This window comes from Sminthopsis crassicaudata, chromosome 1 (genome assembly GCF_048593235.1).
Source record: "Sminthopsis crassicaudata isolate SCR6 chromosome 1, ASM4859323v1, whole genome shotgun sequence".
Classification (NCBI taxonomy): Eukaryota; Metazoa; Chordata; class Mammalia; order Dasyuromorphia; family Dasyuridae; genus Sminthopsis; species Sminthopsis crassicaudata.
Window position 1 is genome coordinate 33,905,070 of NC_133617.1, and position 25,939 is coordinate 33,931,008.

Genomic DNA, 25,939 nt, shown 5'->3' on the forward strand with positions numbered 1-25,939 from the left:
GAGAGCAATAGCAAATAAGGGGATGAATTAGCTCATCTACAGCGCTTGATAAGCACTTACACTATGTTCAGATCACAGGAATGCAAAGTCATAGAAAACAGTCCCTGTCTTCAAGGAATTTACATTCCACATGAGATTACATGTTCACATGGAAATATGTATGTGTGGTATACATACACATAGACATATACGCAGAATAACATCTAACATTTCTATAATACTTTCCCCTCTTTTTATTGCTTTCTCTTTTTTCTGGTTATATATACACATTAATTATTTTAATATATATTTCTTTATGAGTCATGCTGAGAGAAAAATCAGAACAAAAGGAAAAAATCACGAGAGAAAAAGATATGAAAAAGAAAAAAAAGTGAATAGAACACGTGTTGATTTACATTTAGTCTATATAACTTTTTTTTTTTTTTTTGAGGCAATCAGGGCTGCATTTGAACTCTGGTCCTCCTGATTCCAGGGTTCTAGCCACTGTGCCACCAAGCTGCCCCTCAAGAGCACATGTGCATAAAGAACACATTTCTCATTTGTTCATCACAGCGAGCCTAGGAGGTAGGTACCATTATTATCCCCATTTTATAGATGAGAAAACTGAGATTAAATGACTTGTTAAGGGTCACAAAGCTGGAAAGTATCTGAGGCTGGATTTGAACTCAGATCTTGATGAGTCCACATCCAGAGCTTTAGCCAATGGGCCACACAGCTGCCAAAACTGATATATACATTTGGGGAGGAAAATCAGGAAAGACTTCCTAGAGAAGGCAACATCAACACTGAGTTTTGCTAGAAATAAGAGATCCTAAGTGGAGGAGAAGAGAAAAGGCCATTATGGCTGGCGCAGGAAGCAGCCACTGCCAAGGCAGATAGGTCACAGAGTAAAGTGTAGGAAGACTAGCAAGGACATGGGTTTGGCTGGATCCCAGGCTGGGTGTGGACCAAGGCTGAGAGGACAGGAGGTGGCAGGCTCACAGCAGCTGGGAAGCAGGGCAGGAGATGGCCTACGGTAAGAGACACTTACACCACTCATGTCATGGGTTCCAAACCTGGCTTTGCTGCTTCTACCCTGACTTTTGGGCAAATCAAGCTGGCCCTCCCAGCTCTAAATCTGAAATCCTATAGCTCTGGACATTTGGAGTTTCTGAGCTGAATGATTATGAGATCACAATTCCCAGATTTAGGGAAAGAATAGCCCTTCAAGGTCATATATCCCAGTGCCCTGGATTTATAGCTCTAAACTTAGGAAAGCACGATCGGAGACAGATAAAAGACAGATATAAGATGTAAGGCAAGAGCATGGATGGGCCAGCATTGGCAAATGTAAAAGTACTCTCTGCTACCGGTTTTATCTTTGCTATCATCATTATCATCTCATCTTTTTGTTAAAATTCTTATGTCTATTGATTTTTAATATATTTAATTTCATTAAATATTTCCCAATTACATGTAGAAAAAAATTTTAGCATTCATTTTTAAGAAATTTTGAGTTACAAATTCATCCTCCCTCCTTCACTCCTTGAGAAGACAAGCAACATATTGATTATATATGTGAAGTCACAAAAAAAAACATATTTTCCTATCAACCATGCTCATCTTTTTTCAATGGAATTCAGAGAATAGTCCTGGGAAAAGGTTGCTTTTCCTGGCATTATTGCTCTTTTCTGTTTTGAGCGACTAAGGGATATAATGAATAGAGAGTCAAGAAATCTGTTATTCAGTTGTGTGATCCCAGGCAAGTCATTTCACCCTATTTGTCTCAGTTTCCTCATCTGTAAAATGAGCTAGAAAAAGAAATTACAACGCCCCCCCTTTTTTTGCAGAAAATCCAACAAGATCTCAGTACCTAACGTAGTGCCTGGCACATAACTTTTGGAATTGAACCAAAATATTAGGATGCAAGCTTATTAAAGGCATCCTCAGAAGCTCTTGGGCAACAGCAGCAGCAGGGATGATGAGGAAGACTTGCCCCTCCTCCTGTTTCCACAGGGTTCTCATCTCCTCCGTTAATATCTCCATATTTTAAAAGCTCTCCATCTCATAGAGTATATTCCCGTTAGCGTTATTGCTCTGATTCTCAGCACCCCTGCCAGGTAGAACACCGGGCCTCAGGTGCACAGCAATAGTCTCCGGACTCCCCCCATTTTCTCCACCTCCCAAGACACTTCATTTCCGAGCTCGATTGAAGTCCAAATCACTCCATTAAAAAGTAGATTGCAGCAGACACCCAAGCAATTTGCTATAGCGTGAGCAACCTTGTTGGATATGCAATTTGCAATTGCTTAGATGGATGGGGCAGGTGAAACATGGCAGCCCTCTCAGGCTCACAAAGAAATGATTCCCTCCAGGCTAAAGAGGAAAAAATGCAAAAGAGGCCTTCATTTTCACCACCCAAGACAACTGTGACCGGAGCATGGAGTTATTAAGAACATAAATCTCACACTTTTTTTCACAGTGGGCTTGAAGGCTGTCTTTGGTTAGTTATTCCTCCCCCACACAGTGTGTGTGGAAGGGGGTTGTGTGATTCTGGGTTGCTGCCTATGCTCACATCACATTGGAAAACAAACTCGAAGAAGGGCAGGATGTGGGCCCGTGTAAAAAGTTGGGGCTTGAGTCTACCTCTCAGACCTATGGAGGAGGAAGGAATTTATGACCAGAGGAGAACTAGAGATCATTATTGATCACAAAATAGAAGATTTCGATTACATCAAACTAAAAAGTTTCTGTACAAATAATACTAATGCAAACAAGATTAGAAGGGAAGTAACAAACTGGGAAAATATTTTTAAAAGCAAAGGTTCTGACAAAGGTCTCATTTCCAAAATATATAGAGAACTGACCCTAATTTATAAGAAACCAAACCATTCTCCAATTGATAAATGGTCAAAGGATATGAACAGACAATTCTCAGAGGAAGAAATTGAAACTATTTCCACTCACATGAAAGAGTGTTCCAAATCACTATTGATCAGAGAAATGCAAATTAAGACAACTCTGAGGTATCATTACACACCTGTCAGATTGGCTAAGATGACAGGAACAAATAATGATGAATGTTGGAAGGGATGTGGAAAAACTGGGACACTGATGCATTGTTGGTGGAGTTGTGAAAGAATCCAGCCATTCTGGAGAGCAATTTGGAACTATGCCCAAAAAGTTATCAAACTGTGCATACCCTTTGACCCAGCAGCGCTACTACTGGGCTTATATCCCAAAGAAATACTAAAGAGCGGAAAGAGTCATATATGTGCCAAAATGTTTGTGGCAGCCCTTTTTGTTGTAGCTAGAAACTGGAAGATGAATGGATGTCCATCAGTTGGAGAATGGTTGGGTAAATTATGGCATATGAAGGTTATGGAATATTATTGCTCTGTAAGAAATGACCAGCAGGAGGAATACAGAGAGGCCTGGAGAGACTTACATGAACTGATGCTGAGTGAAATGAGCAGAACCAGAAGATCATTATACACTTCAATAACAATACTGTATGAGGATGTATGCTGATGGAAGTGGAAATCTTCAACATAAAGAAGATCCAACTCACTTCCAGTTGATCAATGATGGACAGAGGTAGCTACACCCAGAGAAGGAACACTGGGAAATGAATGTAAATTGTTAGCACTAATATCTGTCTGCCCAGGTTACATGTACCTTTGGAATCTAATGCTTATTGTGCAACAAGAAAATGGTATTTACACACATATATTGTATCTAGGTTATATTGTAACACAAGTAAAATGTATGGGATTGCCTGTCATCGGGGGGAGGGAGTAGAGGGAGGGGGCGGATAATTTGGAAAAATGAATACAAGGGATAATATTATTTAAAAATATACAATAAAAATCATTAAAAAAAAAAAAAAAAAAAGTTGGGGCTTGAGTTTGCCTGTGGGTCTGCTCTTCAAAGAAGCAGAGGAAAGAGTGATCGTCGACAGGGGCCCTAGTCTTGGGGTCAATGGCTGACATGGGGCAAACCGCACACAAAAGACCTCAGTGGAAATATATAATATAGCATGGACTGACTTTTCCATCCAAATATTCCCACGGACCAGGGGGCCCCTTCTCTTCCTGAGAGTTAATCCACCTGGGTGAGTCTAGAACTGAAATTCTGGGATACCTATACCTAGAAGAGAGTATGATGCAAAAAAAAAAAAAAAAATTAAATCCTCCTGAATCTCAGTTTTCTCATCTATAAAAGGAGGGAACTGGACTGCGTGACCTCCAAAGTTCCTTCCAGCTTTAATTCTATTATCCTAAGTATCCACTAGCACTAATTGTTCTCCCAGCACTTGATGAATTATACAGGGAGGCGCCTACATCTACCAAGTTTTATTTCTCTCCTTAGACTTTTGTCAAGGAGATGACACAAAGCTGGGAGGGGTCGATAGCTAACATTCCAGAGCAACACAGAATTCAAAAGAATCCCTGCAACTTGAAATGGGTCTAGCTAGATTTAATGACATTATTCTGATGAGATTAAATGCTTAGATTTGGTTTTAAAGAAATGGTTGCACTAGTAAAAGATGGAAGAAAGTGTAGTTGGAATTAATTGACAATGGCACTATGGAGTTAGTTAAATGATTTAATCAGGGTCATTCAGCTAGTCAAGGCTGTGCTGGTAAATATTTAACAACCAAATGGGGAGTGTGGGTAAAAGCATTATAGACTTTTAGGTTTAATATGCATTATTAACATTTTTCCATCACCCTTAAGTCTAGATAAACAATAAATCAAGCCCCCATTGGCAGAGCGTGCCAGTTTCCAAGATGTAAACGTCCGCACTGCAAATTTAACAACTGTCTCCCCAGTTTGGATCATTCCAGCAGACCCTGAAGCTAACATAAATCAAGTGGTAAGGCCTGTCTCCCGGTCTTCCTGACTGCAAGGCCTTCCTTCCATGTGTTCTGCGGAGCCAAATCTCATACAACTGTCAGACCCCCCCCCCAAAAAAAAATAAATGCTTCAAAAATAATGTACTTGTTCCTTTCAAAATCATAAATTTAAGTAAGAGTTAACGAACCAAGACTTAAGGGGAATTTCAAGTGATGTAAACCTGTTTCAGTCTATCAATACAGATATAAAAGACTGAAATTTAATATTGATTAGTTTTTTGTTTTTTTGTTATTGTTTTTGGCTGCCGAGCTTCTGCAGATAAAAAAACAAAATTTGCAACAATCATATGATCTTGTCTCAGCTTCTGATGACTGATAGAGATGAGGAAGAGGAGGTTTTCCTCCTTGGGGCACAAGTCTGCTTTCTGCTTCCCAGATGAGGAGAGCTCTGGTCAAGTAGATCGAAGGACATCTCCCTCTCTGGGAGAGGACAGCTTAGGGGCCACCTCCTACAGGAAGCCTGCCCAGGCTGCCTATTTGTTCATGCTGCCTCTAGGCCTCCTCAAATCATCTTTTATTTCATGATCTGCATGAGGGCTGCATCCCCCCGCCGGTTGGACATGAGCTCCCTGAGGTTTGTTTTGTTTCTTTTTGGCCAGGAGGCTGACATCCTAGGTCATGTCCCTGTCCCTGTCCCTTTAAATTCCTGCTTACCAAAATGCTTACTGCATATAATTTCACAACCTCCCCACACTGCAGATGGATGCTGGAGCCAAAGACTCCCATGGTCTCTCAGAATGAGCTTTCTTCTTTCTTTGTTTCTGTACCCCCCAGGGTGCCCAGCACAGGATGGGCATCGGGAGCTATCAGGGAGTCTGCTCCCCCTTCCCTCCTGGTCTATGGGAAATACTCTAAAAGCCATATTTTTCATGAGCTTCATGAAAAAAAGGAGAGGGGTTCACACACCTGGGATTCAAGTCTTTTTATTGCTTTGTGAAAGTTTTGCCACTAATCAAGATGCCCTGCCACCGGGTCAGTGGCCGTGCCTTAGTTTTATAGGAGTAATAATCAGACTTCCCACAGGGGTTGTTAATTAAGGCGGGTGAGGGAGACAGAGATGAGCTTGGTCCTCCACTCAATTATCTTTTACCAGAATAGCAACCTTTATTAAAACTCAACATCACAACCTTAACTAGGCTTAAAATAACTACTGTTGGAAAAGAGAGGCAAAAGATGGGCTGGAGAGACTTGGCTGTGGATCTGCCCTGCCACCCTTAGCTATGTATCAACGGGCACAACCCTCAGTTTCCCCATTTGCACAAAGTTGCTTGGGTGGTCTTTCCGACCTCTCCCCGCTCTAAATCCTAGGATATTTATAATACACTTCTCTAAATTTTACAAAGCACTTTCCTGGTAACAACCCTTGGAGGTGGAGGTGCACAAGACATACTAAGTCCCCGGAGGCTCTAAGAAGGAATGGGACTTTCCAAGACCATCCGTTTGCAATAAAATTAGGAGATTTAAGGAAGCAGTTGGGAACCTCACTCAGCAACCTTTATGGCTAAATGGTCAAAGCATATGAATAGGCACTTTTTAGAAGAAGAAAACAAAGATATCTGTAGCTTTAATGCTCTAAATCACTAATAATTAATGAAATGTAAATTAAAGCAACTCTGAAGTACTTCTTCACATCTATAAGACTGGGCAACATGGTAGAAAAGGAAAATGACAAATTCTGGAGGGGACATGGGAAAACAGGTACATTAAAGCATGGTTGGTGGAGTTGTGAACTGACCCGATCTTTTTGGAGAACAGTTTTTTGGAACTGTGCTCAAAGGGCTATAAAACTGTGCATGCCCTTTGACCCAGCAATACCACTATTAGGTCTGTATCCCCAAAGAGATTTTTAAAAAGAGAAAAGCACTTATATGTATAAAAATATTTATAGTCACCCTTTTTATGTTAGCAAAGAATTGAAAACCATGGGGATGCCCATTTTTGGAATGCCTTCATTAGTCTTTTTCTTTGATTAAATTCCTTCTTATCCTTTAAAGATCAATTCCAATAATGATTATAAATAATAGCAAGTATTTACAGAGCACTTTACAAACACCTCATCTTATCCTCATGACCCTAGGAGACTGTTGTCCTCTGTTTTACATTTTCAAGAAACCGAGGCAGAGATTAAGTGACTAGCCTAGAGTCACCTAGTTAGCAAGGGCATGAAGAACTCTTTAGAGATCCCCCCCACCAATCATCTTACTTTATTGATAAGAGAATTAAGACCCAGAGATACAGTAATTTGCACAAGGTCTTTCTTAAGTTAAAAACCCTCCCCCTGACAATTTCCCCCTCAGAAAAAGAAACAAGAGAATAATCATTTATTAAATGCTGACTGCATACCAGACACTGTGTGATTTGCTCCTCACAACCACCCTGGGTAGTATAATTGAGGAAACTGAGCCAGGCATAGGGTAAGTAACTTGCCCAAGATAATTCAGCTCCAAGTATCTGAGGAAAGATCTTCCTGCCTCCAGGCTCAACTCTCTAATCCACTGTGACAAATAGCTTGTTCAGACCTAAAAAGCACTTAATCTAATGCAGTTTTTATGGAAAATCATATTTTACAGTTTAGCTATGCTAAACTATGTATCTTCCTACAAGACTATAAACTAAGAAATCCAGTCTTATACTAAATTTTTCTGCAATATCTTCTCCAACAAACACAGTACACTGTACACAGTAGGTGATTAATATTGTTTGTACAACTTGGAAAATGGTTTTCTCACTTCTAGCCTCAGGCTTCTTCCTAGTAGGTCAGACTCTTCTCCTGAACTCACCTAAGTTACACTCCTGGTTCTGCCATGTCCTATGGGACATTGGACAAGTCCCTACTTCTCCCAGTCTTCTTTTTTTCTTCTTTTAAAAATGTGGGTACTGATCTACATCCAGAAAAAGAACTGTCAGGATAGAATGTGGGTCACAAGATAGTTTTCCCACCATTTTTATTTATTTTCTCATTTTTTTCCTTTTTGATTTGGTTTTTCTTGTGCTGCATGATAAACATGGAAATATTATAGAAGAATTGTACATGTTTAATATATTTGAATTCTTTGCTGTCTAGGGAAGGGAAGGGAGAGAGAAAAACTTGGATCATAAAGTTTTGCAAGGGTGAATGCTGAAATGTTGCATGTATTTTGAAAATAAAAAGCTATTATTTAAAAATAAAATAAAAATATTTTATTTATTTTGACTGGATGTATGACCTCTGAGGTCCCTTGTGAGCCTAGATCTATGACCCCAGGCTTTCCCCCTCCATTCCTTTCATCTTACTGAAGAAGAGGCAGGATAAGACAGAAACCCTTCAGGATGTCATAAAACAAGGACCCAAGAGATGCCAGAGATCAAATTACCCTTTGTTTCAACTGGGAAATGCCCCAGACTCCAGACAGATGAAAGCTCTGAGGATGTCTTTGTCTTTCTGAAATGGTAAAGTTGTTTACATGTAGAAAAGCACTTCAGTGTACTTCAAAAAAATCACCAATATTTTCCAAAGGAAGAGAGAACGACTGTACTGTTTCTTAGCCCAAACACTTTCTCCCTAGGGATCCAGAGTCATCAATTCCACGACTTTCATTAAGAATTTACGCTGTTACAGATCCTGTTGTAGGCTCAGAAAAGAAAAGAAAAAAAAAAAAAAAAAAAAGGAAAAATGGTCCCTAACTCTCAAGGAACTTATACTCTAACAAGTTACTTAACAGTGACTAAGAATACACTTTACAGGGGAAAAAAAATAGCTCCAGGAAGTAGGTATAATGAAAACAACCTTTAAAAAACAAAACAAAAAACAGAGGGAGAATGTCTAAAGTCTGGACTCATCTCCATCACTGATTTTCTGTGTGACTCTGAGAGAGGCTCAGTTTATCTGATGTGATTAGATGGTCCCCACAATCCCTTCCGGTTAGGGTCTGCCTATATTTTAAGGATCCTCTCGGCTCTCATGGTGTCTGTTCTAAGATTTCTTCCTGCTTTGAGGATCCTCTCAGTTCTGACATTCTCTGTTCCAAGTGGATCCTTCCTCCAACTCCAACCCTCTCTTTTCTTTCTTTCTTTCTTTCTTTCTTTCTTTCTTTCTTTCTTTCTTTCTTTCTTTCTTTCTTTCTTTCTTTCTTTCTTTCTTTCTTTCTTTCTTTCTTTCTTTCTTTCTTCCTTCCTTCCTTCCTTCCTTCCTTCCTTCCTTCCTTCCTTCCTTCCTTCCTTCCTTCCTTCCTTCCTTCCTTCCTTCCTTCCTTCCTTCCTTCCTTCCTTCCTTCCTTCCTTCCTTCCTTCCTTCCTTCCTTCCTTTCTTTTTTTTTTTTAGGACAAATACTTCTTTTTATCATTTTAAATTTATAATTGTATTATATAATTTTATAATTTAGAATTTAGCTTTTTACTTTTCCAAATACATGCAAAGATAGTATTCAACATTCACCCTTGCAAAACCTTGTGTTCCATATTTTTCCCTCCTTCTCCACTGTCCCCCTTCCCTAGACATGCAATGTAATGATCCAATATAGTTTAAACACAACATTCTCTTTTCTAGCTTTGATGTTCTATATCCTAAGGGCCTCCTTTTTGCTTGGTCTCTCTGTTCTAAGGTCCTCCCAGCTCTCAGCACCTAAGAAGGCACAAAGCCCCCACTTGAGACCCCGGAAAAAGGCAAACAACCAAACATCTCAGCTTCATCTTGTGACTCACAGCCCTTGACCAAAAGAAACAATAAACATGTTCCCTTGGGTAAGATTTCAGACGACTGCTTTCTCTTCCTCTCCAGCTGGTCTGACAAGATAACTGAGCACTTTCAGGATTTGTGATTTCACTCTTGTGGGTCCTCCTGCCAACCCCAAGGTAGCTCACACCTCCACTCTAGGTTGGGCCCTAAATATATTACACCATCATTCACACATTAAACAACTACAGGGTTCACGTGTAAAAATGCTTCTGTTTAAAAAAACAAACAACTTTTGAGATTTTTTTCCCCTAATCACCTTGGTTAGAAACAATGCTGGGGATTGGGGAAGGAAAGGAGGAGGGGAAAAAAAGGAAAGGAGGAAAAAGAGGGAGGAAAAGGAGGAGAGAGAGAGAGACAAGAGACAGAGAGTCAGAGAGAGAGATTGACAGAGAAAGAAACAGAGGCAGAAACCGAAATTGATAGAGAGAGACAGAGACAGAAAGAGAGAGACAGAGATTGACAGAGAGACAGAGACAGAGAGAAAGATTGACAGAGAGAGGCAGAGGGGGGTAGGAGACTTTGAGAGCCAGCAAGGTAAAAATACAAGCTTGGGCTTTCACAGCCAATTCTCTCTCAGGGTAGAGCTTGGTGCTAAGGAGGTTAAAGTCAAAAGGTACCATTTCCAAACTTGGGCACCAGAGCTTTGCTCTGTTTTCTTGGAAAATAGAAAAAGTGTTTCCCAGATTTAAGGACTGACTACTACTCTTTGGGGACTCCAAATTTTCCCCCATCTATGTCCCGCTCCAGTGTCCTTAGTGGCCCAGGGATTAGGGAAAAGGAAAAAAGCATAGGGTGATGGAAAGAAACAAGATTTATTATCAAAAGAAATGGTTTCAAGCCCCAGTTCTGGCACTTTTACCTGTATGACCTAGGGACACCCTGCCTTCACTCTCTGGGCCTCAGTTTCCCTTTCAGTATAATGAGAAGATTGGTCTAAATCCCAGCTTCTTAAACTGTGGGACTATATGGGGTCTCATAACTGAATGGTGGGTTGTAAAGTTATGATTTATTGGTAAATGTTGATACCTATTTTATATACTTATAAACTCCGTGGTCGTGTAAAATTTTCCTGGGGAAGAAGGGATCACGACTAGAAAAAATTTAAGAAGTCTTGAGCTAGACGACTTCTGAGATGCCTTTAGATTCCAGCAGTTTAGGACTCTAGGATTTTTTTGCAGGTATACAAATGGCTCAGCAGGTTGCGGCCTGCCTTAAAAAGCAAGCTAAGACATCTGTAACCGAACCATGAGTGAGTGAAAAGGATGGCAGCTCACTAAGTACCAGGAAGCCTGGGCTTGGGGTCAGGGGTGCTGTCCCTTCCTAATGACATCATATCAGTAAAGTGCTTGCTTAATACAATGCCTGGTACATAAAAGTCTATAAATGCTTCCCCCCACCCCACCCCAGGCCCCTGAGTTTGGGTACAGAGGGTGCCCAGACCCCAGCACCTTCCTCCAGGAGTTTGCTTGGGGAGGAATGGGGTGGGGGAGACCATAACAAAGCACTTTTAAATATGGGCATTAGGAGATATTTTCAACCCCAGAAACTTGCCTTTCAGGAAACCTTGGGCCTTCTTGGTTTTGGACATTTAGGGTGTATCTTTAAGGGAAAAAAAAAATCCAGCTTTAAAAACTCCACACCCCCAGACAAAAGTTTGGCATTGATTTTGGAAATTACAGTGGAAAAACACCAGCTCAGGAGTCAGGAGACCTGGGCTGAAAGCGATCCTGCTCACTGCTGGTGTGTCCTTGGGTTGGTCACCTTGTTTCCTTGCTGGGGCCAATGCCCTCTGGGGTGGGCGCCCTGCCAGCTCCTGTCTCCAGTGACAGTGCCCTGTCCTTTGTACAGTGCCAAAGGGAGGGAGAGGTTAAGCGGGTCTCAGTCAGGGCCACCTCCTACAGGAGGCCCTCCTGGATCTCCACCCATTCTCCCTGGAACCAGCATTCCCTGCATTTATCCAAGGGCTGGCAGTAGCCCCACACCCAGGAAAACAGCAACTCCCCACGGCCGGAGTCCTTAGGGCTTGCAATGCAGTGAACGCTTACAAATTCCAGAGGAGTTTTGCCAAAAAGGCCAGAGGGGCAATGGCAGGGACTGATGGGAACAGAAGTCGCGCATTTGGCCAGACTCACCCACGGCCAGAGCAAAGTGGAGCAGGTCGTTATTTATTTTGTATGACCACATGTCACTTTCACTTTCAGAAGGCCACCAGAGCATCAGCCTCCCCCCCCCCTTTGGGGGCCATGCTCTCCCAAGCCTTGTTTTGTGACCAGCAGTGGCACATCGGCAATATTTTATTCATATCCAGTTCACAGGATTCTCTCCTGCTGCATCCTTTCCCAGAGAGGAGAGCCTCCTGGGAGCTGGTCTTGGCCCACTCCATCATCCTCAATAGCCTCAGATATTGGGGGATGGAGAGGAGCAGAGGGGGGAGCTAGGGAAAAAGAAAGGTAGGAAAGGAAAGGAAGAGGGGATGAGACAGAGAGGAGAAAGAGAGGGAGAGAAAGAGAGAAAGAAAAGAAAGAGAAAGGAGAGAGAGGGAGAGAGAGAAAGGGAGAGAGGAGAGAGAAGAGAGAGAGAAAGGAGAGAAAGAGAAGAGAGAGAGAGAAAGAGAGAAGAAAAAGAGAGAGAAAGAGAGAGAGGGGGGAGAGAAAGAGAGAGAGAGAGAGAGAAAGGGAGAGAGAGACAGGGAGAGAGAGACAGAGAGAGAGAGAGAGAGAGAGAGAGAGAGAGAGAGAGAGAGAGAAAGAGAGAGAGAGAGAGAGAGAGAGAGAGAGAGAGAGAGAGAGAGAGAGAGAGAGAAGGAGAGAGAGGGAGAGAGAGAAAGAGAGAGGAAAGAGAAGAGAGAGAAAGAGAGAGAGAGAGGAAAGAGAGAGGAGAGAGAGAGAGAGGAAAGAGAGAGGAGAGAGAGAGGGAGAGAGAGAAAGAGAGAAAAGAGAGAAAGGAAAGAGAGAGGAAAGAGAAGAGAGAGAGAAGAGAAAGAGAGAAGGGGAGAGAGAGGGGGGAGAGAGAGAAAGAGAGAAAAGAGAGAAAGGAAAGAGAGAGGAAAGAGAAGAGAGAGAGAAGAGAAAGAGAGAAGGGGAGAGAGAAAAGAGAGAAAGGAAAGAGAGAGGAAAGAGAAGAGAGAGAAGAGAGAGAGAGGAGAGAGAGAGAGAGGAGAGAAGAAAGAAGAGAGAAGAGAGAAGAGAAAGCTAAGCTGGCTGGCATTTTTCTTGGTGTACCTCCATCCTAAACAAGAGTCATACAGCTGAGATTGCCTGGGGCTAGAAAGAGATGGATGGTTAAAAAGAACATAAACAAGTCTGCATTTCTGCTCCGGAGCAGAGGCCTGCAGATAGAAACACAGCCCTAACCAGGACTCAAGCCAAGGAGGTGTGCGTCCCAATGCCCTCTCCTGCTTGCTAGTCAGGACCCTGAAAATCCCCACTGGAAAATCCTCCAGGAGTGATTGGTGATGTGCCCATGAAACAAAAGCCCGGCCGTGGAAGATGCCGTACCCTCCCTGCTTGGTTCAGCACTCGGCTCTTCCATCACCCTCTTTAAAGGGGCCTTCAGATGTCAGGAGCTGATCTAATGGGAGAGAGAGTGACAGGCAACGCTGGCCCTTTCCCACCCCATCAATTCTCTCCTAGAAGGTTCCAGTTCTCCAGCAGGGGTGATAATGCTTGAATTTCACAGGCTGTGACCAGCTCTGTGGGATTCTGTCTTCTAGTATCTTTTCTCCCTCTTCCCTTTCCCCATAAAGGCCAAATCACCACTTTAAAAAAATATTCCTTTTTCTTTGCCATTATTCCAAAGGAAAACAAGAGCATCAATCTTCTCTGGTTGAAGGTAAGTGCTAGGGGACACACACAGTTGATTTAGGAAATGTGTGTGTGTGTGTGTGTGTGTGTGTGTGTGTGTTGTGTGTGTGTGTGTGTGTGTGTGAGAGAGAGAGAGAGAGAGAGAGAGAGAGAGAGAGAGAGAGAGAGCGAGACACAGAGACAGAGATAGAAAGACAGAGTGAGAGAGACAGAGATAGAGAAGGAGGGAGAGAAAGAGAAAGAGAGAGCGCGAGCAGGCTCAGCTCTGCCACACCACATGGGTTGGGCACAATTTTATCAGACTTATTTATAGAAAAGCACCCAGTCACCAGAACAAGGAAACATGCATTCCAACCCTGCCCACCTCTCCTTCAACAAGGGCTTCTCAATAGATTTCTCTATTTATAGCCAGAAGACATTAGGAGGACGCCCAGACCAAGAATAAGCCCAGTTCTGGGAAGCAGAGGGGGGAATGTTCCCCTACCTCCTGAGCTTACCTAACCCCCAAACAGTGAGCAGTCACCTACATCTGCAGGTCTGGTGCTGGCTAATGCAGAACAGCTGGACTGGGGAGAAGGCCGGCAACCCTCCAGATGGGAACATCGTAATCCTTCCTCCCCAACTGTGCTGGTCCTCTGTAGCTAGTCAGGGGACAAGCCGAAAACCTCAAATCCCAGCTGTCAGGAAGCTAAGACCAAAGGGAACACAACTGCCTGACTCTGGGATGGAGGTGGCTGATGGGGCCGTCCAGAGGGCTCCAGGGACCACATAGACATGAGTGATGCCAGTTTAGAAGTCACATGTTTGAAAAAAATAAAGGAGGTCACCCAGCAAGTGTAGGGTGGATGGAAGGCCTCCCCAGCTGGAAATCTTACACCTAGACCATGCTCTTCTCTCTAAGAGCTATTTTCAGCAGCCAAAATAGTAACTCAGTTTCCTGTTTTCCCCATTGATGTCCTACCACCTGGCAATCAGGAAGGTCAGAGGGGCTGAACGTGATTGGGGGAATAATCGCAGGATCCTAAGTTTCTTGGAAATGACTGCTGAGATCATATGATCCAACCCCCTTAATTTTGTAGATGAGAGAAAATACAGACTCAGAAAGCCAGAGGAGTCTGCCCAATGCTGGACAGAGAAGGGGAGCGGGATGCAGGATTGTGACCCCAAAGCCAGTGTCCTTCCCGTTACCCCATGCCATCCTCTTTTCTCTGGACTCAACCTAGCTGGGTGAGAGCGCTTTGGCAGAACCTCCATGGCCCATGCTGACTGTGATCTACTGCAAAGGAGGGGAGGGAGATGAGATCACAGATCAAGAGCTGGAAGAGACTTAGGGATCACAGAGTCCAAAGCTCTTCTTTTATAGAAGAGGAGCACGAGAGTCAGAGAATCACTTGTTCAAAGTCAGACAACTAATAAATGACAAGGTGGAATTTGAGCTCAGAGGACCATGGACAGGCCGGTTATGAGGAAGACTGAGGCAAGACTGGGAGTCAGGTCAGGCTGAGCACAGTGGGGGAAGGGAGTGAAGGAGGGGAAGAGAGAAGAAAGAAGGGAAGGAAGGGTGAGGGGAAGAAAAGGAAGAAAATGAGGAGAAAAGAAGGGAAGAAAGAGAGGAGAGAAGGGAGAAAGAAGAGAGGAGAAAAGAAGGGAAGAAAGAGGGAGGAGAGAAGGGAGAAAGAAGAGAGAGGAGAAAAGGAAGGGGAGAGAGAGGGAAGAGGGAGGAAAGAAGGAAAATGGAAGATGGAAGCAGAGGAAGAAGAGAAGGGAAAGAAGGGACCAGAAAAGGAAGAGAAGGGAGATGGGAGCAGAGGGAAAAGAAGGAAGGGCAGGGGAGGGGGAGAAAAGGAAGGAGTGAGTGAGGAGAAAGGAGAGAGAACAGGATTTAGAACTAGGAAGGACCTTAGGGAGATCACCTCATTTCTAGTTTTACAGAATACTGAGGGAGAAACAGCCATCCACAGGTAGCATTAACTGTGCTGAGCTCCGAACCCTGATCAAGCCTCCGAGTCCATGTTTCTTGTGTCTGCACCAAGAACACGGAGCGTGAGCAGTTGCCAAAGATGCTCAGAAGAGGTTTAGCACCCAAAGCAAGAGGGTGACGGAAGCATGTGGCTCTGTGTCTTGGCCTTCTAGCTTGAGAAGCTCCCCTCCTCACTAACGCTGCTGGGAAGAGGGTCCAGCTGCAAACCGAGGCCCTTTAGCAGCAATCTCTCGCAGAGTCTCTAGTCTGGAAGGCCTTCCCAGCCTACCTGCCCTCCCTCCCTCCCTTGCTGGAGAGGACACATCTTTTGCTAACAACTTACTCACCCTGAGAGAAGGCCGCATAACACGCTAGGGATCAATACATTTTGCCTCACTCCATCAAACTGGGATTAGTCTCTCCAGCTGAGTGCTTGTTACTTAACCATATCTCAGATACATCCACTGGTGTAATTATCAGAATGGGACTTAGAGGAAATGGGCGTAGGAGCTATTTTCTGGAGACACCCATAATCAATGAGGGTAATTTCCTAGTCATCATTCCCCAACAGCTCATTTATTACAGGGGGTGGCTGAGAGAACATTTCACCATCCACACGCTCCAACTGGGCTCCCTTGTTTTTTGCCTTTGTTTTTGGGGGGAGAGGGAGAGGAAAACATTGGGACTTCACTGAAGAGACCAAACAGGACCTTCCTCTGGTGAGATCACCCCTAAGAAAATGTGAGTTCAAATTCTGCCTCCATCTATTACCCACATGATTCTGGAGCAATCATTTCCCTCCCTGAATCTGTTTTCTTATCTATAAAATAAGAAAGAGTTCGCTAGATATGAGATGTCAAACCTGGAGCCCACTCCAGAGTGTAATCAACCCCCCCCCCAATTAAAATGTAATTGGGAAACATTTAACAAAATAAAGAAAAATCAATAAAACACAGATAATGCTAATATGGGATTTTCTAAGTCAATATCAATCAATCCATAAACATTTACTAACTACCTACTAAGTGCCAGGGACTGTGCTAAGCCCTGGGGACACAAAAAGAAGTAAAAAAGGTCTTGCCCTCAAGAAGCTACAATCTACTGAGAGAGACAACAGTATACACATACACACATATATGTGATCATATGTGTACACACAGACACAGCTATATGCAGAATAAACAGGAAATAACAGAGAGAGAATGTAGGTGAAGGAAACTTCCCATAAGCCTCAGTGGCTCTATTAGACACACTGGGGCAGCTCGGTGTTGCCAGGGTGCACAGAACACTGGGCTTGGAATTAGGAACACTCGTTTTCCTGAGTTCAAATCCTGCCTCAGACACTTCCTGCCTGTGTGACTCTGGGCAAGTCACTTCGCCCTATTTACCTCAGTTTTCCCATAAATAAAATGAGCTGGAGAAGGAAACCCAACCAAGGTCACAAATTCAGACCCAAATGAACAACAAATCAACACTAGCAATTAATTGATCAGCAAGCATTTACTAAATGGAATAGAGAAACACAGAGGCATTTGGAGACAAAAGGCCTGGAATCCCATCCTGATGTTGCCACTTACAGGAGCTCAGAAGACCATTTCATCACTATGGGCCTCAGTTTCCTCAAGTGTAAAAAACAAGGAGCTAAGACGAGAAAAGGTCCCTTTCAGCTCTAAAGTTCTGAGTTTCTGACCCTCTTCCACATCCCAGGAGCTCCAATAAGAGCTTTCTTCCCCACAGAAGGCCCTGTGTTTTGTGTCCGGTGAAAGATCTTTAACTCTTCAGTTTGGGCCCGGGACCTCCATTCACACAATTGTTTTTATTCTCGAAACTCTTGGTTGAGAAAGGCTCCTCCTGAGTATGACTCAGTACCACGCCAGTGGCAATTCAAACTTAGAAATTATCAATAGGAACCAGGCTTGTGATTTCACTGATACCAAAGACCCCTGAGATGAGGAAACCGTCTTTCAGTACAAATCGACAGCTTTCCTGCAACTCCTGGCCTTAGAGAGAAACCCAACATCGTCTGGTACACACTGTAAGACACAGCTAGTGCCGAATTGCTTCTTCCACCCCTTCCCCTTTCTTTTTTCACTCAGTCACACAGAATGGCAAACTGGATTGGGAGGAAATATATTCCTATAGTTGGAAACGAAGGTGATACAAACACAAAAGGCACTAACTTTTTAAAAAGGAACAAAACCAGAACAAAACAAGATCACAACAGCCTTGCAAATTAAAAAAAAAACAAAAAACAAAAAACAATTTCCCAGCCTGTAAGGGATGGGTAGGTCCTGAGGACCTAATGCAGAACAGGGCACAAGGGCCAGCCCACATTTTCTCTCCCTTCCATCTCCTGGGCGGCACAGGAGAAATCAGAAGGACGAAGAATTACCCCCAGCCCTGCTGAGCTTCCCACATCATCCCCTTCTCCACAGCACTGGGCATGCACTTTCTGACCCTCCGGTCCCTCCATATCACAGACGCATTCAAAACTCTCTGCCAAAAGCCAATGCCCCTCGCAGGCATCAGGGCCTGCCCTCTTTTTTTCAAAAGGCAGAACCACTGTTTGCAAAACACTAGCTTGATGTGAGACAACAGAAAAACAAGAACCTGGCTGGGCTGCTGTGCGTGGACAGATGTGACCCCAGGCCAGGTCATGAACACGAGGCCTTAGGACAAAGCCCTGGACCAGAGAGAGAGAAAGCTGCATCCTGTCAAGCAACCACAGCTTCACAAACGCACTCCTCACCAGCACTACAGGAAACTGCCTGGATCCACAGCTGCAGGGGCTAGTCCTCCATCTGCTCCACACCTGGATTCCTGCCTTCTGTGGGGCTGCTCCCCAGCACTATCAGCTCAGGGCCCCCAACCACCCCCACCCCCAGCTGGAATGGGGGATCCCAGAACAGGGAATCCTGAAATCACCAACGTTAAGACCACTTTGGGGGCTGGTAAACACCACGGCTGCTGCCGCCGTTGCCACCGCCACCACCCCTACCTCCCCTCTCCCCCCCACACTGAATCACACTCAGGGGGAGGCTTCCCAATCAAGAGTTTCAAGAATAAAAGCAATTGCCTCGAGACTCACAGGTTCTTGGGATGTGGGAGGGAGAGCAGGGAAGATGCCACAGGCTGTCAGCCCTCCTCCCCCTCCTCCTCTCCCCAACACGTAGGTCATCATTGGCTGGGGAGGGAGGATACCCCAAAACTTCACAAAAATCAACTCAATTCAACCAATATCTACAAGTGTGCCAGTACAGGATCTGTGGGGACGTGGCGTGGATGTGCGAGCACATGAGGAGGAACATACACAAACATGTCCCCACTATAGAGTCCCTGGTCTCTAGGGGAGCATACATTCTACCGGGGGCTGAAAACTCCTCTACAGGCCGGAGGTCGTAGCGATGGTGCTAGAGAGAAAAGGGAGAGAGAGAGAAGGGAGGAAAGGAAAAGGAGGAGAAAGAAGACAGACAGAGATGGAGGAGAGGGAGAGGTGGAGGAGAGAGGAGGGAAGAAAGGAAAGGAAAGAGGAGAGAGACAAAGAGACAGACAGAGACAGAGAGACAGACAGAGAGGAGAGGGGGAGGGGGGGACAGAGGAGAAGAAAGGAAAGGGGAGAGAGACAGAGAGACAGACAGAGAGGAGAGGGGGAGGGGGGGACAGAGGAGAAGAAAGGAAAGGGGAGAGAGACAGAGAGACAGACAGAGAGGAGAGGGGGAGGGGGGGACAGAGGAGAAGAAAGGAAAGGGGAGAGAGACAGAGAGACAGACAGAGAGGAGAGGGGGAGGGGGGGACAGAGGAGAAGAAAGGAAAGGGGAGAGAGACAGAGAGACAGACAGAGAGGAGAGGGGGAGGGGGGGACAGAGGAGAAGAAAGGAAAGGGGAGAGAGACAGAGATAGAGAGAGACAGAAACAGAGACACACAGATACAGAGAGACAGGAAGGAGAGGGAGAGGTGGAGGAGAGAGGAGAAGAAAGGAAAGGAAAGGGGAGAGAGACAGAGAGGAGAGGAGGAGGGGGAGGACAGAGGAGAAGAAAGAAAAGGGGAGAGAGACAGAGATAGAGACAGAGAGAGACACACAGATACAGAGAGACAGGGAGGAGAGGGAAACGTAGAGAGGAGGGGAAGAAAGGAAAGGAAGGGGGAGAGAGACAGAAATAGAGGTAAAGAAGAGGGGGAAAAGGAAAAGAGAAAAAGAGACAGAAAGAGAGAGATAGGAAACTTCTCACCAAAGAATATACAAAGGTTCTGAATCCCAAAGATCTAAAGCAACAGCACCTACCCAGTAAAGTCCCAAAGACCCATGGAGTAGGCAGCCATGGGGCGGGGAGCCGATAGAGAAGAACATTTGGGTTGGGGGAAGGCAGGCAGGGGACAGAAAGCTTTTGAAACTTAAGAACCCCTTCAGACAACAGAGGGCAGGAAATTGCCAACATCCACGGCCCGATAACTGCTCTTCCTCCGGAGAGATGTAAAGGCCATCTCACCACCAGACACGGCCACATGGCCCGGCCCAAGCGTGCGGGTCCCATTTTCCCTTTGTCCTCCCAGTGTCGGCAGGATGACGGAGTACAGACGGCCACGCTCTGGGCCCTGATACATGACCGGAGAAAGCTGACAACGGCCAGCTGGGAGCAGGGCTAAAGATGCCGACGTTTGCTCGCGGAGAGGGAGATGGACCCCCAGATGAAGTGGAAGCCTCTGGCCCTGAATGCAAACTAAACAGTCTCCTGCAAAGCGATGCATCCCCCAACCCCCAGCGTCGGGGTGACTTGGGAGGAAAGCTGGAGAGCAGCTCGGGGGGGCCTCACTCTATGGGACAATTCATATAGCCAGTCATTGGGAGAGGGGAAAAGAGAGGAGCTTTGGGGCAACAGAGCCTAAAAAGAGAGAGAAAGTCCTGGAATAAACAGAGCCAAAGCTCCTCTTCAAGGGAGGCGGTGTGCTACAACATCTGGCAATTCCTAGCCTTATGATCCTGGGCAAGTCACTTTACCTGTCTGCCTCAGTTTCCATAAATATTGGTGTTTTCTAGCTCTAAATTTCATCCTTCTACAGGATACTGGAGAATAGTATCAACAAGGCAGTGGAAAGTGTACTGGATTTGAAGTCAAAGGACCTGGATTCAAATCCCATCTCTGTGTCATCTTGGACAAGCTGCTCCTTCTTCTGGGCTTGTTTCCTGACCTGTGGAACAAGGGGGTTGGACCAGGGGGCCTCTGGTCTGAACAGTCAGCTATCCGCCATGGGTCTCAGTTTGCTCATTTATAAAATGGTCGGGTTGGTCCAGAGCAACCCCCAAACAAAAGCTAAACCTGGTCATCCTAAAGCAGAGAAGGGTGGGCCACTTTCTAAAAGGATCCATTTCTTAACAATAAACAAGTGACAAACCATCGATCGGGAGCTGGAGGACCACAGAGAGCACCCTTCATTTAACAGAGGAGAAAAGTGACAGTGAGAAATGAAATGGCTTGTGCCTGTAAAGGTCACCCAGGCAGAAAGTGGTCCCGTAGGAGAGATGGGAGCCCAGGGTTCCCGGAGAACAGAGAGTGTTCAGGCTGTGAGGATGGAAGGGGGCAAGGGAGGGCCTCGAATGCTGTAATTATGCACCACCTTGGCCTAGGCACTGAGGGAGTGGCAGCTGTGAAACAGAAAGCAGTGCCTTTGCCGTCTTCTTTCAAGAAATGCCCCGTTGCACATTTATAGTGTTGGGATCTTAGCACCAGAAGCACTTAAGCATAGTTTTGCTGCTTTCCACTTTACAGATGAGGAAACTAAGGAGCAGAGAGGGAAAGGGTCTGGCTTAGGCCAAAGTCTGGTATGTGGCTGTCTGCCACATCACAAGTCTGGCCTTTCCAAGATCTTCCTCACCCTCTCCCTAACTCAGAGGTGGCCCTAATAAACTACAGCTGGGGAAAGTCACTGTCTGTCACAGACACAAACCACAGGGAGTGGGACGGGCCAACTTGTAGATCTGGCATTAGAGAGGAGAGGGAGGGGAGAAAGGGAAGGAAGAGAAAAGGAAGAGAGAAATGAAGGGGAGAGAGGGAGGGGAGAGAAAAGGAAGGAAGAGAGGGAGGGGAGAGAAAAGGAAGGAAGAGAGGGAGGGGAGAGAAGGGGAGAAAGGGAAGGAAGAGAAAAGGAAGAGAGAAATGAAGGGGAGAGAGGGAGGGGAGAGAAAAGGAAGGAAGAGAGGGAGGGGAGAGAAAAGGAAGGAAGAAAGGGAGGGGAGAGAAGGGGAGAAAGGGAAGGAAGAGAAAAGGAAGAGAGAAATGAAGGGGAGAGAGGGAGGGGAAAGAAAAGGAAGGAAGAGAGGGAGGGGAGAGAAAAGGAAGGAAGAGAGGGAGGGGAGAGAAGGGGAGAAAGGGAAGGAAGAGAAAAGGAAGAGAGAAATGAAGGGGAGAGAGGGAGGGGAGAGAAAAGGAAGGAAGAGAGGGAGGGGAGAGAAAAGGAAGGAAGAGAGGGAGGGGAGAGAAGGGGAGAAAGGGAAGGAAGAGAAAAGGAAGAGAGAAATGAAGGGGAGAGAGGGAGGGGAGAGAAAAGGAAGGAAGAGAGGGAGGGGAGAGAAGGGGAGAAAGGGAAGGAAGAGAAAAGGAAGAGAGAAATGAAGGGGAGAGAGGGAGGGGAAAGAAAAGGAAGGAAGAGAGGGAGGGGAGAGAAAAGGAAGGAAGAGAGGGAGGGGAGAGAAGGGGAGAAAGGGAAGGAAGAGAAAAGGAAGAGAGAAATGAAGGGGAGAGAGGGAGGGGAGAGAAAAGGAAGGAAGAGAGGGAGGGGAGAGAAAAGGAAGGAAGAGAGGGAGGGGAGAGAAGGGGAGAAAGGGAAGGAAGAGAAAAGGAAGAGAGAAATGAAGGGGAGAGAGGGAGGGGAGAGAAAAGGAAGGAAGAGAGGGAGGGGAGAGAAGGGGAGAAAGGGAAGGAAGAGAAAAGGAAGAGAGAAATGAAGGGGAGAGAGGGAGGGGAGAGAAGGAGAGAATGGGAAGCGAGGGAGAGAGGGAGGAAAGAGGGAAGATGAGGAGGAAGGAGGGAGGAGAGAGCAGACTGGCCAGAGGGGTTAGCCCTAAGCAGGCAGATAGGGACAGCAAGGGAAGGCTGGAGGGCCAAGGAAGGAGGGAGACAGGAGGGCACCATGACACTCCCACAGGAAGGCTGTGTCAGTTGAAAATGCGGTTTTTCTGAGGCACACAGATGGCAGAGGCTCCATTCCTCCTGCCTTCTATCAAGGGCCTCCACTCCCCATCTAAGACAATGGCAGGAAGCTCCCCCACCTTCCAGGCTTCAAGCAGCCCAGACCCCCTCCCTCTGCCTGCTCCCACCTGCCTGCCTCCCATTCTTCCCCTCCAAAAAATCCTCCCTCCCAATAAGGGGAATGTTGACAAAGTACTGGTTCTGGGAGTTCCAGACAGCCCCAGATAGGGATTCAGGAAACCGCAGCTCTGAATGCTATCTCTGATCCTTCCTGCCAGGACCTTCTTTTCCTCATCTTTTGGGATCCCTGCCCAACCAGACCTATGATCCTACAGCTTTGAGCCTCAGTTTCCTTTTTTGTAAAAGGAATGAGATCCCTTCTAACTCTAGGGCGATAATCCTATGAGTTTGACCTGAGTCTCAATCTCTTCACCTGAAAAATGGAAATAATCAGAGCACCATACTCAAAGATTTTTGTGAAGTTCCGAGGAAATGAGGGAGTTTTGAAACCTTCGGTACTACACAAATGGGAGCCGTTATGACAACGATTACTACTGTTGCTTTTACATCAGGATTCTCCTCTTTTTCAGCAGGCTGCAGATAAGCAGAGTTTGTGACACTGCTGTAGTTCTCTCCTCTTTAATGTTCTGGGGACCAGTGCACAGGCCGGTAGGAACAACCACTGGGACAGCTGCTCATGCTCTCCACCAGCATCCCCTCAGGGGACAGCCCCAGGGATAGCGGGTACCTACCTCCTCTGTTTTCAATTTGGGTAATCTTCAAAAGCCTGTCATCCTCCTCATCCTTTTCCTTCTCCTCGTCATCATCCCCTCTTCACCCTCCCTTTCCTCATCATCACTGTTGTTGCCAGTGTTCTAGGAGCAGCAACAACTGGAAACTCTCTGAGAAGAAAAGTGGGAGAGAAGGCCCTAATCTCATCTAGAAATCCTTTAGACCAACAAAATCACCTGCCATTCCCAGCCCCTATGCTGTTATTATTAATGAGTAGAGATTAGACAGGGGCCTGTTATTCAAGGAACTGTCAAACAGAGTGGCAAGACACCGATCAGACAGCGATCATGTGGTTGTTCAGTCACTTTTCCGTCACGTCCAACTCTTCATGGTCCCGTTTGGGGTTTTCCTGGCAGATACTAGGGTGGTTTGTACTTTCCTTCTCCAGCTCATTTTCCAGATGAGGAAACTGAGGCAAACAAAGTGAAGGGACTTGCCCAGAGTCACACAGCAGGAAGCGTCTAAGGCTGGATTTCTATTCACACAGATGAGTCTTGCTGACTCCAGGCCCAGCTCTCTATTCCATGGGCCTCGTAGCTTTCCCAATAGTATGCTAATAATAATAATAATAATAATAATAATAATAATGATAAGGGGCATTTCTGTAATGTTTTAAGGTCTTTCCAGAGCCTCACCTGATCCTCACAACCGCCCAGTGGGGTAGAACACAACAGTATTGCAGCTCCCTCTTTAAGATGAGGAAGAGTTAAGTTGACATGTGCAAGGTCACATGGCTGGAAAGTGCTGGGAGAGGAGTCCCTGAGGTCAGCAGGGGTGAAAAACAAAAGAATAGGAGGCCTGGGCCCGAGAGTCTCAGAGGAAACTCAGCGTCTATTCCCGAAGGTCACAGGAAGAGAGGACCCAAGATGGGACCCCCCCTCCAGGTCCCACCGCCCCGACCCACTCTCCTCCTAACACTGCCCTCCGGCCCCTCCAAAGACAGGAAACAGCTGCAATGTTACTCACTCACTAGGGGGAGAAGTGCTGGGGGAATCAACAGCTTCCACTGGACATTTTCAACGCGTTCCCGTCCAGCTCAGTCCCCAAGTTTCCATCGGCCTGACCCCTCGGATGCTCTCGGCCTGAGTGAGCAGGAAAGGTGGCAGGCGGCAGCCCAGCCCTCCCGCGGTCCTCCCACTGCCCCCATGGAAGGTCTGTGTGTTCCTTCTGAGCAAGGAGCCTCTCTCTAAAAATAAATACCGAGCCTTGTCCCTCACCCCCACCCCCTTCCTTAGGGGATGATGATAATATTTCACATTTATAGCAATTCTAAAGAGAGAGGCTGTTCTCTTTCCCCTGTCTTTTACTGTCCAGAAATCTGAAGACGTGCCCTTCAGGGGCCCCGGCTCAAGAGCCACCCACCAGCCTGCCCACAAAGGTTAGCGCTAGGCTCAGGAGGCCGCCGAGGGGAGAGGGTACGGGATGGAACTAGACCTGTGGCTCTATGAGAACTGGGTTCAAGTCTCACCTCTGCCACTTATAGCTATATGTGCATCTAAGAATCCTGTAACCCCACTGGCCTGAGTTCTCTCCTCTGTTTAAAATAAGAGAGAGAGAGAGAGAGAGAGAGAAACAGAGAGACAGGAATAGACACAGAGATAGAGACAGAGAGGGACAGAAACAGAGAGATAGAGAGAGAGACAGAGACAGACAGAAACAGAGACAGAGAGAGACAGAGACAGAAACAGAGATAGAGACAGAGAGACAGAGACAGAGCAAAAACAGCGACAGAGAGACAGAAATAGACACAGATATAGAGACAGAGAGGGACAGAAACAGAGAGATAGAGATAGAGACAGAGACAGACAGAAACAGAGACAGAGAGAGGCAGAGACAGAAACAGAGATAGAGACAGAGAGACAGAGACAGAGCAAAAACAGCGACAGAGAGACAGAAATAGACACAGATATAGAGACAGAGAGGGACAGAAACAGAGAGATAGAGATAGAGACAGAGACAGACAGAAACAGAGACAGAGACAGAGAGAGACAGAAACAGAGACAGAGACAGAGACAGAGCAAAAACAGCGACAGAGAGACAGAAATAGACACAGAGATAGAGACAGAGAGGAACAGAAACAGAGATAGAGACAGAGACAGAGACAGACAGAAACAGAGACAGAGACAGAGAGAGAGGGACAAAAAACAGAGACAGAGAGAGACAGAGAGGGAGAGTCAGACTAAGTGACCTCAAAAGTCTTTCCAGTTCTGCTTTGAAGCTCCAGGCATTAAAGTCCTCTCTGCTCAAATACTGGACACATGCTGGACTTAGGGACACAAAAAGCTCTGGGTTCAAATTTGACCTCCAATACTTCCTAGATGCTCTACTCTGGAGAGGCCACGTCACCACTCTGAGGCTTTTTCTTCATCTGTTAAATGGGGATAATATACAGTAGGAAAATGTTGGGAGGCTCACTGTATATAAAAGGTACAATAGGTAGACCTGCTAACTTCAGAGTGAAATATAAATGTCAGCCTGAGAGCTTACATTCTGTTTTGTGGCTTTTCCAGGCCCACCACTCCATTCTGCCTGCATGCTGCATGCACATATAGACACGGATGCACATATCTAGGTATGTATGCTACATG

At 45.7% G+C, this 25,939-nt stretch overlaps 1 protein-coding gene across 14 annotated transcripts in view; it reads right to left on the reverse strand.

Moving 5' to 3' along the window:
• The window catches only part of PITPNM2 (phosphatidylinositol transfer protein membrane associated 2), a 266,887-nt gene that overhangs the window by 177,152 nt on the left and 63,796 nt on the right, over window positions 1-25,939 (reverse strand). The gene's annotated exons all lie outside the window — the stretch shown is intronic.